At 37.4% G+C, this 18,159-nt stretch overlaps 1 protein-coding gene across 5 annotated transcripts in view; it reads right to left on the bottom strand.

The window, feature by feature from the left end:
- The window catches only part of LOC129764698 (sodium- and chloride-dependent neutral and basic amino acid transporter B(0+)), a 294,398-nt gene that overhangs the window by 144,322 nt on the left and 131,917 nt on the right, over positions 1-18,159 (bottom strand). The gene's annotated exons all lie outside the window — the stretch shown is intronic.

Raw genomic sequence — 18,159 nt, 5'->3', positions numbered from 1 at the left:
GTTTTAGTTCGATTTCATTTGGAATTGCACAAAAACAAAATAAATAATGCCTTTACTGCGGTGAACCATCAGCTTCTATTTTGTTACCGTGTGGATCGGGAGCGCAAAATTGTTTGCTACAGAATGCATTATCAGAATATGCACAAAACAAATAAAGTCTAAAGCTGACTCGCAAAGGCTTGCGAGCTCAAAAAAAATCCATTTGAGATTTCCATTCTATTGCATCTAGAGGCGAATGAAAATTTATTTTTAAAGCCTCTACACAATAAATAAATAAGAAGGTTTCCCATTCTAGTTTCACTCTAGCCAGCGAGCAGCCAACAGCATTTATTGACAGCAACCGATATAGTAGTTCTCAGATTTTCGTGAAAAATGGTAGATTTGTCCTGCGGTATTTTTTTTTGAATTTTCATTTGTTCATAAAATTAGTTACAATAATCTGTTACATACAAATGAAACACAAATTTCTGGCTTTTTTTTCCGCTGTTGGATGTGAACCACTGCGTCCATTATTCTGAACTATTGTGGTATATCCCATTTTTTTATACTCCGCTTCAAGCTTCTTCTTCTTCTTCAATGGTACTAACGTCCTAGAGGAACTTCGCCGTCTCAACGTAGTATTACTTGCGTCATTTTTATTAGTACTTAGTTGAGATTTCTATGCCAAATAACACGCCTTGAATGCATTCTGAGTGGCAAGCTCTAGAATACGCGTGATCACAGTGCAAGTCGGAGGAAATTTCTTTGACGAAAAATTCCCCCGACCAGAACGGGAATCGAACCCGAACACCCGGCATGTTAGTTATGACGCTAACCACTCGGCCAAGGGAGCACGCTTCAAGCTTACCTACTGCTTATTGATGAAGAAGTAGACTGAAAGCTATATCGAGATAGGTGCCAATCAGGAATACTCTGTTTGATAAATTTTATAATCCTGATCGGCGACGCAGACCAAATTTCCTTGGACTCCAGAATAGCCTTATCAAGGTATTGAAGTCTGCGTCTAGTTAGAGCTCCACAATTACAGAGCAAATGTTCCGAGGTTTCGCTTTCGGTATTACAAAAACGACAAATATCATCTTGCGCTAAACCTATGTTTTTGAGATGGTATTTACTCGGACAGTGTCCTGTTATAAGGCCTGTGATTGTGCCTAAGTCTTTCTTTTTAAGACTCAGCAATTGTTGAGTAATTTTAATACTCGGCGTGATAAATTTTTTTGACTGGTTAAGTTGTACCGCCAACCAGTTGGCTAACACTTCCCGGTCTTCCCAGTTCTTCAGCTCACCTTTCAACACACAGTCAGATATTCCACAGAATGGTTCTGGACCAGTGAAAGGTGAGCTTGAGCCGTTCCTGGCAAGTTCATATGCTCGCTCGTTTCCCTCTATTCCACAATGGCCAGGAATCCAGTACAGTTGTACCGAACTTATCCGACTTAGTTGCCGTAAGAGGAGAATGCATTCCCAGACAATTTTTGAGGAGCATTTAAAAGCATTTAGAGCTTTAAGTGCCGCTTGACTGTCTGAGAATATGCAGATGTTAGCATGTCTATATTTTCTTTTAAGGCAGACATTTGAGCATTCTATTATCGCAGCTATTTCTGCTTGAAAAACTGTTGGCCAGTTTCCCATAGCTACAGAGATTTTTGTTCTGGGACCATACACTCCAGCACCTGTTCTGATTCCCATTTTTGACCCATCAGTGTAGAACATGATTGAACCATTACGAACACTGAGACCGCCTTCATCCCATATTGAACGAGAAGGTTCGATTACACTGTATGGAATGTCCTAGTTAGTCCTAGGTTCCATCCAATCACTGTTCATCTCTGAGGATGGTCCTACGGGTAAGAGATTCAGGATGCTCAAGTGACCAATTTTGTCTCCGTCTAGTATTTTTTTCCATTGTTTAAGCTTTAGAGCGCTTTTCTTAGCCTCTAGCTGAACATGTTGGTTCAGAGGTAGCAAGTGAAGGATAGCCTCCAGTGCCTTCGAGGGTGTGCTTCGCATTGCTCCAGTAATTGCAATGCATGCTAGTCGTTGGAGTTTGTTTAGCTTTTTTGTAGCTACAGTCTCCTTGGTCTTTGGCCACCAGACTAATGAGGCATAGGTTATTCTAGGCCGCACAATGGCAGTGTAGACCCACATTACCATTTTTGGTTTAAGACCCCATGTTCTTGCTATCATTTTAGAACATGCCCATAGGGCTGTGTTGGCCTTACTGATTATTGCATCTAAGTGCGCATTCCAGTTGAGTTTAGCATCTAGGATAACACCTAGATATTTCACTGAAGCGCTGCATTTTATTTCCACTCCCCCAAGATATAAAGACTGCAGATGCTGTTTTTTTCTTTTTGGTGAATGGAATAATTGTTGTTTTTTGAGGGATTTATGCTCAGACCTTCTGTGGTACACCAAGTTTGTGTAAGGTTTAAGGCCATCTGCATTCTGCTCGATATCACGTCGTCGAACTTGCCTCGTATCATTATGACTAGATCATCGGCGAAGCCCACAATTTCAAAACCTTTTGCCTCTAAACTTGTCAGAAGGTCGTCAACTACTAGTGACCAAAGGAGAGGTGATAGAACGCCTCCTTGTGGGCAACCCTTTGTTGCAATCACATAATTAGACGACCCGCCCAGCTCCGAGGTGATTTTTCTGTGTGTGAGCATGCCATAGATCCATTCGACTATACAGTTATCGAAGTGTCTTCTTCTCATTGCCTGTGCCATTGATAGATAAGAAGCATTATCAAAAGCACCTTCGATGTCAAGAAACGCACATAATGCGGTTTCTTTTGACAAGAGAGATTTTTCAATTTTTGTCACAAGTATGTGTAGTGCTGTTATTGTGGATTTGCCTGATTGGTAGGCAAACTGGTATTTGGATAGTGGGTGTTTGGACATGAATACAGGCTTTATGTATTCATATAATTTTTTTCCATAGTTTTCAACAGTACTGATGATAAACTAATTGGTCTGAAAGCCTTTGGAAGTGATTTGTCGCGTTTTCCCGCTTTTGGAATGAAAACTACTTTCACAAGTCTCCATATCGAAGGAATGTGCTCTAGTATCAGACTTGCCTTAAAGATCTCGATTAGAGACGGAATTAGTTTTGATTCTCCATTTTGAATCAGGGCTGGAAAAATCCCATCTGCACCTGCAGATTTGTAAGGTAGAAAGGATCTCACCGCGTTTACTACTCTGGCCCTCGTGAAGACTAACCCAGCAACTATGTTAGCGACATCCTTTGCACTTTCGGGTCCTATGAGACGCCTTCGAGAGCATATTGTGTCGCCATTATAGCCAGGATTTGTATCCGAGTGGACAGATGTAGATCCCGGAAAGTGAGTCTTCATCAGTAAGTCTAGTACTTCTGAGGGGGTTTTTGTGAACGAACGAACGAACGAATTTCTGCCTTACTCGAGAATTAATCAAGCAAATGAAACCAAATTTGGCATGTAGAGGTTTTAGGGTGCAATAAATGATTCTATGGTGGTTAGACACTCCACCTTCCTCTCTGAGGGGGAGCTGCAATACATATCAAACACAAATTTCTGCATTACTCGAGAATTAATTAAGCAAATAAAACCAAATTAGGCATATGGAGGTTTTGGGGGCACGAAACGTTTCTATGGTGAATCAACACTTCTCCTCCCTCTCTAAGGGGGCTGCCATGCAAATAAAGCATACATTTCTGCATAACTCAAGAACTAATCAAACAAACGGAACCAAATTTGGTATGTAGAGGTTTTAGGGGGGCAAGAAACATTTCTAAGGTGGCTTATCACTCCTCCCACCTCTCTAAGGGGGGCTGCCATAGAAATGAAACATAAATTTCTGCATAACTCGAGAACTAATCAAGCAGATGGAACCAAATTTGGCATATGGAGGTTTTAGGGAGCAATAAATGTTTTTATGGTGGTTTAACACTACTTTCTCCTCTCTGAAGAGGAGAAGGGGAGGATGCTGAACAACTCGAGAACTAATCAAACAAATGGAATGGACTTAGCATATAAAAGTTTTAGGGATCGATAAACGTTTCTATGGTGATTCGACACTCCTCCCTCCTCTCTAAGGAGAGGTTACCATACAAATGAAACACAAATTTCTGCATAACTCGAAAACTAATCAATCAAATGGAGCCAAATTTTGCATGTGAAGGTTTTTGAATATGAGAAATGTTTCTATGATGAAAATGACACCCCTCCCTCCTCTTAAATGGAGAGGGGGTCCCGTAAAAATAATTCACATATTTCAACCAAGCATATTCCAACCAAACATGACAATTGAAATTGTTTTTAATGTGATAAAACGCACTCCTATATCTTCTTATACCTATATAAATAAAAATGGATCACCGAATGTGTTGATAAGAGCAAAACTCGAGAAAGGAATTGTCCGATTTAGGGTTGTCTTTATTCTATCATATCTTCTGTATCAAACATTTATTCCATGTAACGGAGAAATATGTTATTTGCAAGTGGTTGAAAAATCTTGAACGAGAATTGTGTCTGAAATTAATCTGATATTATAGTGACGAGTTATGGTAGAGGTACTAGGAATTTTATAGTAAAAGGTAATTTTAAATGGTAGATGAAAAAATCAATTAATGAACAGTTTTGCGATTAGACCTATGAACGTGCGCTTAGTAAAAAAACGTGAATGTGAAAACGAAAAATTAATTTTGGGCGGGACGAAGTTTGCCGGGTCAGTAATTTTAAAGTAGTAATTTATCAATTTACCGTGATTCGAAAAAAAACGAGACGCTATCATGAATGAAATATTTAATCTATTTCAGAATAAAGTTGTATTATTTTGAAGATACAGGGCAGTGTAGAATTTACACAACCACAGATACGGGTTAATAGATGCTGAATTGCAACTTCAAATTCTATCCACATCGTCTGGCGTTTACAATTGTAGATGTTGACTACGAGATGCTGAGCTGATAGCATACATTTCGTTCGTGCGGTGTTAGCCGGATCATTAACATCCATTTCTTTCGTATGAATATTCACGTTACTGGGAAAAATAAATATAGGATATGTATTGCGTTCCTCTTATCGGAATATAGTTGACGTGGAAGATGTAGTCCCAAAATAGAATTGGTTCATGTTTCCGGAATTATATTGTGCAAAATTATACCAACACCTTTCAAATCCATTGGAGGTACATGATCATCGATGTTGTATAACAAGTTATATAGCATTCTACAGACACCAGTAATCGATAGTCTGTTTTTGAGTGTATGGAATGTGTTAACAACAGCATAATGATATAAAACACTTTATGGCGATATTCAAACTAATCCAACTCAGGTAATCTTTAAATTATGTTGTGTAATATTGTGCAGCAAATCGACGAACATTGCTTTGCGAATGTGGAACGAAAAAAAATCCACCGAAAAAAAACACACAATCAAAAACGAAAGCGTGTTCCGAGGAAACAGCGAAACACGCGAACGGAAATTTAATAAAAGAAACACTTGCACAAGTTGGCTGAAATAACCTCGAGTTTCTGGGAAAGCTTCCGCGGGTTGTTGCGTGAAGCAACAAGTTTCCAATGCAGTTTCTAAACATGTGATCATCTTGTCATGCCCCGATGTACTGTCCAACGAAATGGTGTGAGAACTTTTCGAGCCGAAAATGTCAATCGGAGGACATAAATCGATTCAAGTGAAATCATCTGGAAACATGGAAAACTTCTAATGGGGCAGTTCACCGGAACTACGAAAAAAAACCGTTCACTCCGATGGATAAACTGCGGAGATCTGATATGGCGAGCACAACTTATTATAAGGTTCATGAGGCTTAACATTTGTGTGCTTAACGATCCATAGCGTGGACGAGCAGAAAAATATGCGAAAAAATAAAACAAAGATTTTATTTATGAGGCGTACAATTGGTACGCACACAACACATCCAGCGTGTATAACCAGAATGCTGTTTATCTTGGCATATTGCACTACGATTCTAGCCAACAACGTGCCACGGAAGCCACACTGGAGAACTCCGCCGATCGTGTGGAGTCACATGTCATTCCGCTTTCCCATGAAGACCGACTCGACGATCCACAACATATGTGGTCACAGAAGAGTGGAAATCTGGATGTACCTGGGCGGATAGTTTGCTCGTATGGTACATATAGGGTTGTCGGGAGCGGAGAGTGCGAACCACAGAGCAAATGGTACATATCAGTGGCAAGAAATCAACAAAACGGGAATCACATCTCCCATCTCCTGACCTCTCCGGACCTCCGGGCCCCGAGCTAGCCTCAGGGAAAAACAAAGGAGTCACCGGCAGGGATATGAGCTCCAAGCGAAGAGCGTGGGCTATGGATTATGGCTTTGTGGAGGAATAATTTATATCTTGAACTGTGTACCGACCGACCGGTGTGCTCATAACCCCCAACACCACTCTTCGTCTGGGAAGTTACAGTTTTCTTTCGGTTTTCTGGAATTGCACACCCCGACGGGTCGCAGAATGAGCGTGGAGAGTCCGGGATGGTTTTCGCATCTGCGGTTGTGTGGTTTGTAATTTTCTGAGTTTGTCCATTCAACTGATTCCATTAGCTATCCGCATACTCCCTCACTCAGCTATGTTGCAGTTCGAAATAAATTGAATTAAATTTTCTGTGGAGCGTTCGAGCTAGCATTACCATTTCAATACTTCTCATATTATTGAAACATGCTCCCAGAGATTGATTTTGACCCATTTGAATGCGCAAGCGATTGTTATCACGAAAAGCAACTCTTATTATGTCTTAGGGCAGCAAGGAAAACATTATCCTTGCCAGAAGCACCTACGCAGCGAATCAGAGCTTTCAAGTTGATTAGTTTTCCACGGAAAACACGATGGGAACTGGCAAATTCAAACGAAAACTGCTGCCGTTAAGTATTGATTCACACGAAAGGTATGAATGATTAGCTAAAAATAGCATATGTTGAAGCACTCGAAGTACATCGAATCAACATTATAGGGGCTTCGGAGCTATATCGCCTATAAGTAGGATAGGTCGTAGAGAATCGAGCATCGGCGGGGGCGTGTTTTTGTGTCATCGACATTTATTCATTTGACGCTGAACCGTGCCAACGACATTGATAACATCCCATCAATTTGGGTGTTTTCCTATCTTTCCCTCCCGTTTTGGTTAGATTTACATTGAGAAGGTAAGTGCACATCTATCTATGGATTATAGCGTTCAGTGACACTAAGAAACAAGTTGACGACACTTTACATCGTACACACCCCAACCAACACGATTTACTTGATATCAGCCATTGAAAATCAGAACAATTGCTGACCTCGGATAAAGAGGCCGTAACATAAGGTTTCGAAATGTTTCTCATGTCTTCAAATGATCGTATGAGAAGTAAATAAAAAAAAGTAAAGAAATCTTTTTAAGTTAAACGGTTTAATGTACTAAAAGCTAGAAAATAATTAGGCAAGTAGCATTTAGTAGTTATCACATCCCTTCCTTCATTAATCTAGCACAATGATGAGACTAAAATAAAATCGTGAGTATATGATGAAACAACTAACTGTGGATAATGGAAATCCGATGTGCCCCACGATTTTATTTTACCCATTTTGATAAGGTTTGTTTTGAGAAAATATGTAATCCGCCATTTTGTGGTGGCGGCCATTTTGGATTTGCATTTTTCATGAATAACTATGTTATACAAGTCAATACTTTTCGTTTGATACCCATATTGATAGGGTTTTGAGAAAATATGTAATCCGCCATTTTGTAGTGGCGGCCATTTTGGATTTGCATTTTTCATAAATAACTGTGTTCTACTAGTCAAGCCCTTTCATTTGATACCCATATTGATGGGGTTTTGAGAAAATATGTAATCCGTCATTTTGTAGCGGCCGCCATCTTGGATTTTTCAAATCATGAAATACGCAGTTTTTTAATGACTGCAAAGAAAAAGGTGTGTTCTAAATTACAGATCTATCGATCAACAGGAAGGGGTGCAAATTTCTATTAATGTGGTAAAGCGGTCTGTAGCGCATGTTACAAACATACAAACATACAAACATACGAACATACAAATTACAGGGCAAGCTAAATGAAACCGTTTAATAAAAATCGCTTCTTCGCAATGTAAATCTAACGAAAAAGGCCATCGTTTTAGTAGCTTTAGAACTTCTCGTCGACAAAAAACTGCACATAACCTGCACTAGCTATTTGTTATAGATGGAAAAATATAGTCGCACATTCTATGAATACGATAGATGAAGTAAAACTTCCCATTCTAGCGTTCCCATATAGGTTCAAGGAGGGTACGAAAACAAACGTTGTCTTGTTGAAAAATGACTGTCTTATTGCTCTGCTTTTTAGGTTTTTGATTCAGAAGCTCCTTTTGACGTAGGACTACGTCTTTCAGTAAGGGTGCCAAATCAAAAAAACAGGTTACCATTTTATTAAATAAAGTTAACGCTAATAACTATCCCCGCTACGAATCAAATTCGATGATCGAATTGGAAATTCTATAAGATTTGTTTGTTAATGTATAACATTATGATTCCCTTATCGGCAAACGGCTTAAATTTTAAAAAAATTGGCAACATTTTCATTTTCCAATACATTTATTCCAACCACTAGCTGACCCGGCAAACTTCGTCTCGCCCAACATTTGATTTTTGTTATCATTACCTAAGTGCAAGTTCATGAGTCCAATAACATAACTGTTCATTGATTGAGCTCTTAATCGACCCCATTGAATTTATGTTTTACTATAAAATTCCTAGTACTTCTACCAAAACTCGTCATTATAATATCAGATTATTTTCAGACCCAATTCTCGCTCAAGATTTTTCAATCACTTGCAAATAACATGTTTCTCCGTTACATGGAATAAATGTATGATAGAGAAAATATGATAGAAAAAAGACATATCCCTCCCCTCTTCCCCCTTAGAGAGGGGGGAAGTGTATATTCACCATAGAAACGTTTCATGTCCCCTAAAATCTTCACATGCCAAATTTGGCTCCATTTGCTTGATTAGTTTTCGAGTTATGCAGAAATTAGTGTTTCATTTGTATGGCAGCTATCCTTTGGAAAGGGGGGTGGAGTGTATAACCACCATAGAAACATTTATTGCACCCTAAAACCTCCATATACCTAATTTGGGGTCATTTCCTTGATTAATTCTCGAGTAATGCAGAAATTTGTGTTTCATTTGTATGGCACCAAATAGTACTTGTGCATAAAGTTTAGATCTGCTTTTTGCATCGAATGCCTTAAGCGTCCGAAATATGATTCAGAATGGTATGTCGATCACTACAGCCAGCTATCGAGAAAATAATGGATTACTTTTTCCCAAATTTTCCTCACATCCACTCCGTCTCTGATGTCGATGCCTCACCCATCGAAGATTTTTTGGATAATTGTGGTCTTTTCAACATACAACAAAGTTTTTCTTCGCCCGACAGGTATTGCTTGTAGTGAGTACGCAACAGGTTAATTCGACTAATGCGCATTTTTGGAAAAATGAAAAAATGATTTTTTGGATCATCGGTTAATTTTGAAAAATTCATAGCTCAAGAACAAAACATAACGCAAAAAATGTGAAAAAAAATCAGTTTTCAGGAAAAAAAGAAAAAGATGGACGCCCTTGGTCTCGAGACCATGGAACCTATGAAAAACAAATACAATCAATAATTACAGAAACAAAAACAATTTTTTTCGCAAGTATTGTATTTTTTTTTCAAAGAAGACTATCTAATTGCTTTCAATTTATTACATTAATCAGAATCGGTCTAGCTGTTCAACAGTTATGAATTTTTGACAAAAATCATTTTCGGAAAAATAGGGACCCCCCTAAAATGGAAATGGACACCCTCATGAAAAAATAAAAAAACAATGCGGGTCTAATTGCGAATTCGTTTTTGTTCAGTCAACCCCAGTGCGAAACTAACTGCTGTCAAAACGTTTTTTTATTCACTCAGTTTCACTCAGTATTCACTCAGGTTCAACCCGAATGCTGTTAGTTTCGCACTGAGATGTTTCACGGGTTCGCACTCGGGTTCACCCATACAACTATACTGAACTCTCAAGTTCCGAGTATTGTTTTGGAAAATCTAAAAATAAAGACTATGAAAATGGAAAATCTTCTGCTATTGCTTTTGTATTATTGGAATCGTAATCCAATTCGGATTCTGATTTTGAAGAGTGTATTCGCGTAAACGGCATTAATCTTCGTGTGCTTTCGTTGAAAATAATGATGGATATTCAGGTGGAATAAACATGCTTTCAAAATCAAAAATTTGAATGAAAATTAACGTATCGTTTTTTTATTTTATTTGATGAAATAAGAGGTTTTTTTCCGAAATTGCAAAAACATATTGAACGAAAACTGTGTCTGATGATGATTTTATATTATGACTAGCTGACCAGGCAAACGTTATTCTGCCAAATAAATTATTTCTAGTGAATATTTTGGGTGTTGAATAAAACACACTAATGTATTGTAAGTGTGTTTGAAAATTTTAACGATCTTTAAAATAAATCGAATGTGACCGATCAAAAAACGAATTAAATGATTTGAACGAAAGGTTATATGATGTTTCTTGGTGTATTTCATTAACGTAACTGACATGTTTGATCTCTTAAAAGTTAAACGTCAACTGAAAACAGTACTATAAGTTTGTCGTAAAGTAGAAAAAAAGAAATATAGAAAATCAATATTTATTGCTGTCTCCTTGTTAGAAAATACGTGCATGTGATTTTCAACATGGCTTAGTTTATAACAGCTTGGTCTCGTTCATAAATTGGAAAACAGCGATACGCCAGCTAACTTCAATGGAGCTGATTATTCGGCCTGTTTGGAATCGTGTTATTTTATCGTTGTCATTCAATCGAGGAGTATTCACATCGGTAATCTAAGTTTGAAACACAGCCATATTGCTTCCTTTATTCATGGATGTTTTTATTACTCTTCACCGATTTGTAGAACTCAATATTCATATATGCATATGAGTGATCGGATTTTACGGATTTTACAAATCGACTTTTACACTCTTAAATTCGTTCGCCTTGTCGCGAAACAATGGTCAAAATAAGTCATCCGTATTTGTGGTTCAATTTACTCTCTATCTGATCGGCATAATTCCGGATATAATTTTAAATTGTTGAAATTTGAATGAAAATTATTATTCGATTTCGTTTGGATGCTAAATTTGTTTTGAATGTGTTTGAATTTTGCGTGTTTATTCCATCCGAAAAACCATTACTATTTTTGCTTCATAGAAATGGAACATGGAGACCAATGTTGTTTACGTCGAATTGCGTGGCAAGGTTGTCACATTTGCTCAACTCGATTGGACTTGACCTTGAACAGAATGCAAAATTGCGCTTTTTCCATTCAACAGAATACAACCAACAATATGTGTGGACGAATACGATCGAACTTCATTTTGTGTTTGAACACACGCGCAATGTCATGACAATGTATTGCGCTTTGGCCTGGCTATAACTAAAGCTGTGTCGGCGTTGCTCATGATAGTGTCTCGCAAGTGAATGTATTATTCCTCGCACCGCTTTTGTTGATTGTGTAGTAAGAATTGCAGTCGTTCAATCTCTACCTTCGCGTATATGTCGACCATAAATTGTTGGCACAGCTTACGATATCTTGAATTGGCGTTTCTTGACCATGTCAAATCACCATATGATAAACATAAAAATCCTTCGAGCGCGTCCTCTGTTTGTTTCGTCGCATGTTCATAAATATTAAATCAAAATGAGAAATGATGTTCATAATGAATTAAGTATCTGTGATGGGGTCTCGTTGGTCTAATGTTTATGCAAGAGATTTTTCGTTAAAGAAACCCTTCTGACTTGCACTGTAGTTACGCGTATTCTTGAGCTAGCCACTCCAGAATACATTCAAGGCGTATTGTTCGTCATAGAAATCTCAGCTATTTACTAATAAAAATGACGCAAGTAGTACTACGTTGAGAAGGCAAACCTTGGGAACGTTAGTGCCATTGAAGGAGAACATAGCGAGGGTCGTATGAACGGTGTGTGTCAACGATGAATTCCAGATTATTGTTTTTTCTTCGCATAAAAAAAAATCGCAAAAAATTTCTAGCGCTGCTATCATGATTCCAGCAGCGCTTGTGCTTTGGATCTACACACGTGCTCTCCAGCTGATGTTTTATCAGGGTTGATGGCAATAGCGTGATTATCATTTTGTAATCCGAGCAAATGTGATTTGAAGAATTTCGATAACTCATTGTGCTCATTCAAAAAGGCTTCCAGCTCGTCGGAGATGATCCCTGCTTTAGATGAGTTGATGTTACTTGTGTATTTGTAGATGGATGTTCAATGAAGCGGGCGTTACGCCATCAGTCATTGAATAAAATCGCAATTAAAAATAGGGAATTGGGGTCAAAATTTAATGTTATATGTATGGTATGAAGTCAAATTTTTGAAAAAAAAATCCAGATCTTTTTTTCTGCATAGAGCTACCCTATTCGGTATTAAATGTATGGTTATCGGTATCCTACCGGTATCATATATAGTTTACAACCTATTCTCATACCTACCAAGTATTTTGAGTATAATTTCATAAAAATCGGTCGAGCCGTTTCGGAGGAGTTCGGTAACAAACACCGTGACACGAGATTTTTATATATATTGATAGTAATTATTTGTGGAACAAACAGGAATGATTAAGTGAGTGTCAGGACTACATGTGTTAGGTAATCAAACAATATGAAGTAGAAATTTTCATTCAAACTTTTATATTTTTACACTGCACTTGGCCCTTCTGATCTGCTTAGCCTCCTAAGCCTCCTAAGCACTAATATCGCCACCAGACGTCGACACTGTACATTTGTCATCGCAAATATAAACAAATCAGACTATATAACGCACACCAACAAACCGCCTCATTCGTGAAACTGAAAACGTTTTGACGTGGGACTATGTCTAACCGGAGAATATGGGGGGTAAAATGAAAATCTAAAACATGCAGGAAAAAAATGAAAGATTCCGAATGCTTATAAGTCGAACATTTCTTACTGGATCGGAAAGATGTTTGCATCAATTGATAGGGAATATTTCTACGCATCTATCGCAATTAATAAAATGTTATTTTTCATTAGAAAAACAATTGAATAACTGTAAAATGTTAGCGTTATCTAAACGCCCTAACTGGCTCGTTTTGATTGGCCCGATTTACGGTTTCCCCAACACAGTCATCATAATCAAGCAGCCTTGGGGAAATCGGCATTGCAAATACATGGAGGTATGGAGACTTTTGTTCTCACCGAAATTTGTTCCCTAACACAGACTTCAAAACCAAGCAGTGGTGGAGAAATCGGCATTGCAAATACATGCAATTCGGGGGCATTTTTGTTCCCACTGAAATGAGTTTCCCCAACACAGACTTCACAAACAAGGTGTCTGGGGAAATCGGCATTGAAAATACGTGCAAGTCGGGGGTATTTTTGTTCCGACTGAAATGTGTTTCCCCAACACAGACTTAAAAAAAAGGTGTCTGGGGAAATTGGATTTGCAAATAAATGCAAACTGCGAGTACTTTTTTACTTTGTGCAGACCAGAATATTGCTGATTCATGCAAGGCGGGGGTACTTCTGCACCCGTATGTTTTTTTTGCACTCCGGGTACGGGTCCGGGTACGAACACAACGCTTTGGCTCGGTTATTCAAGATTGTATTGAAGGATATGCCTTCATATCTTCTGCTCACTCATTTCAACGCATATCATTTGATGATTACACAAAATGTTGAAAACCATTTGCTGCGATAACGCCTATTGATTAAACAATATGCATTCGACGTACATGTCAAAATCGAAACTGAGTGCCTGAAGTTCATCAAATCAGGCAAATTCGTGGAAGTACGTACACTTGAGAGATGCAAACTTCAGAGGGAAATGTAAAATAAAATAATCATTTGATAATTGTTCCGTTCACATATTTTGTCCAAATATACAGCAAACGTAAAAGGACTCTCATTAAATTTACTTGTAATGAAGATCATAGATATAACCCACCCATTTTTTTATTACAGAGTTAGTTTGGAACTAACTGAGTTTTAAAAACGAATTCGCTATAATATTTTGCGATAAGGAACAAAACTACCACTTTTCACGGAAATCTGAGAATCACTACATCAGTTTGGCATAGAAGGGCTGTATAACTATAGGATGTATAAAGAAATATTAAAATTAAAACCATAAATATATAATGTTTATACTATACGTTTTGTTAATTTATATTATGGATGGTTTGGACTGCTGTTTTTCGAAATCCATATTATGACATTGGCATGTATTATTGTTCATCCGCAAGAAACTCAGCCGTATCGCGTTGGACGACGAACGTGTTAAACTGACCTATTTCAGGGGTAAAAAGAATGATCTAAAAAGTTGAAGGGTTGCGAGGACGTAACGATTGAATAAAATATCTTTAGCAGCTTCAGCCGCAAACCATCGACCCTATTCAGAGCCAGGCAAAACTTCTATTGAGGAGTTACTTCTCCAAGCAAACAAGATGAAACAAAATCGCAGTGCTAATCAACGATTGCCTGTCTAATTTTTGTTCCACATTTCAATTAAGGGAAAAGGGGGGAATTTGGACCACCTAAGCAAATCGCCTAATATTTCCAAACCAATACGGTATAAGTAAAACATTTCACATTGTATACTGAGCTACACTTGTTTTCTCTTTATCAATAATGTTTAATCATTATATCAAGCTTCACATTACCAAATATATCATATAATAAAAGAGATGATTTTTGGACATTAAAATTTGATGCGGGGTGATTTGGTCCAGTGTGTGTTTAATCGAAAAAAACATATTTATGTTTATGTAAAGTATTTTGGGATAATGTTACAATCAGTAACAGTGTTCTGGGATCGATACCAGGTGTCTTGGCCAGATTCCAGACCAGAAAAATTGGATTCCGACCATCTCGAATTCGCATGGATCTTTTCAATGTTTTTCGAGCATTTTCGAACACTTTCAATGCTTGGTCAATGAAAATCCGTTCTTGATTGCCTGCGTTGCTCTTTCAAGCTCCCCTTTCTTCCAACGTTGTCTGCCCATCCTTTTTTTGTAATTCAGCGGCATCTAGAATCAATTAGACCAAAGAAAAGCCTCAAACCTGTAGGACCAATTCACCCCACAGAAACGTGTCCATGTCACCCCACACAACATGCAAAAATTAAAATGCAATTAATTCCATTTATTGTTATGAAACTGACAGTTTCGCTGCATCAAATTGTTCCTCTTCTGTAGACGAACAGAACTTACACGAAAAGTTTGTTCAATCAGCGGGAAAAACTTTAAAACCACGATCTGAAAACTCAAATTTTTTGACAATCAAAGTGCTTGTTGTGTTCATGCTACCGTTTCCTTCCACCTGTCGAATTTTACCAGAGTTTTTCTACGTTAGGTACATACGGTTCAACAATAGAAGGAGATGACATTATAAAAAATCCAAGTTGAGCCGTACTTTTTGAGATAAAGGGGTGATCCAAATCACCCCGTATGTCCTACTCACCCCGTGTTACTCTATGTAAGAAGTCAAGCTATATTTTTTTAAGAAAAAATCTCTCATCTCGGATACATCTCGGAAATAATCCAAACATATCTTGATAACATTAAAAGAAAAAACTAAATTTTGGCAAGACGGTGTCATTACTTCAGAGAAGGTCTGCGCAGCGAATGGACGATTATGCGGGCAGGCAAGCTTTGTTTTTAGAAATTTCGTTTTACATTTTCAGTAATAATGAAAATGTGAACAAACTTATACGGATGTGTCGAGTGTTTCGTGGTATTTCATAAAGAAGCAGAGCGGAGAAAAATCATTACGAAAATTTCCACATAATCATGAAATATTCTTGATTTATAAAAGACTAGCTGACCCGGCAAACTTCGTCCCGCCCAAAATTTATTTTTCGTTATCACATTCACGTTTTTTTACTAAGCGCACGTTCATAGGTCCAATCGCAGAACTGTTCATTGATTGATTTTCTAATCTTCCCTTCAAAATAACCTTTACTATAGAATTCCTAGTACTCCTACCAAAACTCGTCATTATAATATCAGATTATTTTCCGACATAATTCTCGTTCAAGATTTTTCAACCACTTGCAAATAACATGTTTTCCGTTACATGGAATAAATGTTTGATACAGAAAATATGATAGAATAAAGACAGTCTTAAATCGGACAATTCCTATCTCGAGTTTTGCTCTTATCAACACATTCGGTGATCCATTTTTATTTATATAGATAGAAGATGATATAGAAGTGCGTTTTATCACATTAATAAAAAATTGTGAGGGGTTGTATCTAGGACACGGCCGCATATTTTCAACGTAGAACTACGCAATTATGTTATGCAATCCACTTGTTTAATACCAAAATATGTGAACGGAAGAATTATCAAACGATCATGGTATTTTACATTTCTCTGTGAGATTATTGCACATCTCATGTTTACGTCGTTCTCGAACCGCGAAAGTTAATTCACCTCTAGTATCTGAAATGACGATTTTCCCAGGCTTCTCAGTTTTAAGGTACGTTTTAGGGAAACATATTCCAGTTTGCACAACGACAAGCGAGTACAAAAGTACTCAACACCAAAAAATACCCTCGACTTGCATGTATTTGCAAAGCGGATTCCCCCAGACGCGTTAATGTATACGCGTTAAAATAACCCCGACTTGCATGTATATTTGCAGAACGGATTTCCACAGGTACATCGATTTTGAAGTCTGTGTTGGGAAAACCATAAATCGGGCCAATCAAAACTTGGCAGTTAGGGCGTTTCAAGAACGCTTGACATTATACAGTTATTCAATTGTTCATCTCATGAAAAATTACATTTGATTAATTGTGATAGACGCGTAGAAATATTTCCTATCAATTGATGCAAAAAATCTTTCCGATCTGTTAAGAAATGTTAAAGTTATAAGCATTCGAAATACGGGTAGGGTTAGCACACAAATCGGCAGAACAAATGTATGGGAAAAAATAAGTCCTTCTAGTTTTCATGAATTTAAACCTTTAGAGATTAGCGAATTGTAATGTATAGCATATCAAACAAATCTTAGAGAATTTCCGATTCGATTGGTATGCAAATCATGAGAATTCGTTCACAGTGAAAATATTTATTAACGTTAACTTTATTTCATAAAAACGTGACCTGTTTTCTGATTTGGCACCCTTCCTGAAAGACGTAGTTCTACGTTAAAAAATTTCAATTGTCATTTTAGTTGGAATATGTTTGGTTGAAATATGTATATTATTTTTACTGCACCCCCTCCACCCCTACATTTCAGAAGAAGGAGGGGTGTCATACCATCCTAGAAACATTTCTCATATTAAAAAATCTCCATATCCCTAATTTGGTTTTATTTGCTTGATTAATTCTCGAGTAATGCAGAAATTTGAGTTTCATTTGTCTTAGAAAGGGGGTGGAGTGTCTAACCACCAAAAAAAGTATTGCATCCTAAAACCTCTACATGCCAAATTTTATTTTATTTACTTGATTAATTCTAGAGTAATGCAGAAATTTGTGTTTCATTTGTATGGTAGCCCCCCCTTAGAGAGAGGGGTGGAGTTTCTAACCACCATAGAAACATTTATTGCACCCTAAAACCTCCATGTGCCTAATTTGGTTTCATTTGCTTGATTAATTCTCGAGTAATGCAGAAATTTGTGTTTCATTTGTATGGTAGTCCCCCTTAGAGAAGGGGGAGAAATATCTAACCACCATAAAATCATTTATGGCACCCTAAAACCTCCATATGCCTAATTTGGTTTCATTTGCTTGATTATTTCTCGAGTAATGCAGACATTTGTGTTTCATTTGTATGGCAGAGTGATGAGGGGTCTCGAACTATCATATATATATATATATATATATATATATATATATATATATATATAAATATATAAATATATATATATATATATATAGATTTAATTGTAAGCAAAAGCAAACTGTACGAAACGTAAACTATGCTCAAAGCGAAAATAATATACCTTCGGCCAATCACATAAAACAGCGCGAACCGGAATCAAATACGTACGCACAAATAATCCCAATCATACATACTTGCAGAGAAATCAAATTTGCGTATCAATCGCGCAGAGCTCACAAGCGAG

The sequence above is a fragment of the Toxorhynchites rutilus genome, chromosome 2, assembly GCF_029784135.1.
Source record: "Toxorhynchites rutilus septentrionalis strain SRP chromosome 2, ASM2978413v1, whole genome shotgun sequence".
In the NCBI taxonomy this organism is placed as follows: domain Eukaryota; kingdom Metazoa; phylum Arthropoda; class Insecta; order Diptera; family Culicidae; genus Toxorhynchites; species Toxorhynchites rutilus.
Note: the sequence above shows the minus strand (reverse complement) of the source record. Positions and strands in the feature narration are given on the sequence as shown.